We start from the raw sequence: 1950 nt of genomic DNA, 5'->3' as shown, positions 1-1950 counted from the left end.
TTTATCTTTATTATCATATTTATTATCATAATTATCGTAATTATTATAGTTATTATTACTGTTATTACCATTATCATCATCACCGTCATCATCATCACCATTAGTATTATTATCATAATAATTATCATAATTGCTATTATCAATTTTGTTATTATTATCATTATTTTATTGTTATCACTTCAGCGCGTCACAATGGTCTCGCTAGAATAAATATAAACAAACTTACCAACGGTAAATCTTCCAAAATAAATTAAATACAAGGAACCAAGCTATCCACAGGCATGCCGTAATCTGTTTTTTAAGTTGCTGATATGTGTTGATTGGTAGCCAGATATCTTTTATCGATTTAATTTAAAGGGACAAATGTTTCCTGTCATGACTCATCGCTGTTCCTTTAAACGTCTGGGTTTGTCATAGAAAACGATTATAGGTTCCGCAGCAACTTAGAGGGGAAACTAATCAAGTTTAATAAAAAAAACATTTCCTTTCTCTTTCTTTCTTTATAAGGTTTTTACTCTTGCATCATTTCATATTCACATTACTGTATATGTATATTAATTTATCCATATATACACACATAAAGATAAATAAATTAATTAATGTATGTAGATATATAGAGAGATTGATATTCATATACATACAAGTGTGTGTACGAGCGTGCGTGTGTCCTTATTTCCACATTGGGTGACCCCAGACGAAGGCATTTCCGGAGGGCTCCTTATCTTCACGCACTTCGTGCTTTATGATTGCATGTCTTACGCTGTGTGTTAACTTGCCCTTAGGTCTTGATTTTGTGGTATGCCAGTGCGACTGTTAAATTAGATAAAGTCTATGTGAGGCTATTTTCTCTGATTTCCATTTATTTGATTTTCAAGAACCAAGTTCTTCTTTCTTGTCTATTTTTGCTTTTTCCTGTCGACTCATTGGGTAAGTTTTATTTACTTGGTGTTATATACACGCACATACACACTCATCAAATGGATTTTTTCATGACATGCCATAGAAAAGCAATAGAGCAAAATGGCCTTTGGCATAATTTGTATTTTCCTATTTACCCTACATATATAAGTGTATATATGTGTATGTGAATGCATATGTATGTAGGTATGCGTGTCTGTATGTGAGTATGTATACGCATGTGTGTGTGTGTGTGTGTGTGTGTGTGTGTGTGTGTGTGTGTGTGTGTGTGTGTGTATGTGTATGTGTGCGTGTGCGTGTGCGTGTGCGTGTGCGTGTGCGTGTGCGTGTGCGCACATGCCCACATATATTTATATATACAGGCACAATGGCACATAGGTATGATTAAGGAATGGTGGAGGCATCTAAGGTAGAAAAAGCTCCCAGTGTTAGAGAGAGAGGGTCTGTACCCTTCTCTCTTGTGCCTTTTATACCTTTGTGTTTTAGGAATGAATTATATTAGTCACTGGTGAACTGTTCTACATTAAATATTGTGTTAAGAAATCACAGGTCTTAAGGATGAATGTTCCTTCTCCCTGCTACACTCCTATGTAATACAATGTTCATTTATATCATTCTAAGGAAAATTAAACACAATGTATTTCTGTTGCTTCTTTTGACTTTTTGTATTTCCTAAGCCTTGCATTATTACTTTCCCTTAAAGTCAATTGTTATACCCTGACCTTTTTATCTCTTTGCACCACTGAAAAATACTTTGGGCAGATAGTTGTTAATTACTTGATTTGCATTCTGTTTTTTGTATGTTTTCTATGCTAATTCTTCAGTTTTTTAACTCACTGTTAAAATATTTTTCATTCTTAGATACAGACAATGTGAAATATTGTTTATTTGATATCAATGGTATTTTCAAAGACTCCATGTACATACATTTTAAGAGTAAAATATGAAGTAAAATAGCTGTTAAAGTAATCACTTAAAGAAAATATTTGTACACATGCATATGCAGACACACACACACACACACACACACAC

The sequence above is a fragment of the Penaeus japonicus genome, unplaced genomic scaffold (assembly GCF_977035675.1).
Source record: "Penaeus japonicus unplaced genomic scaffold, GWHDUDI00000001_assembly GWHDUDI00000024, whole genome shotgun sequence".
Classification (NCBI taxonomy): domain Eukaryota; kingdom Metazoa; phylum Arthropoda; class Malacostraca; order Decapoda; family Penaeidae; genus Penaeus; species Penaeus japonicus.
Note: the sequence above shows the minus strand (reverse complement) of the source record.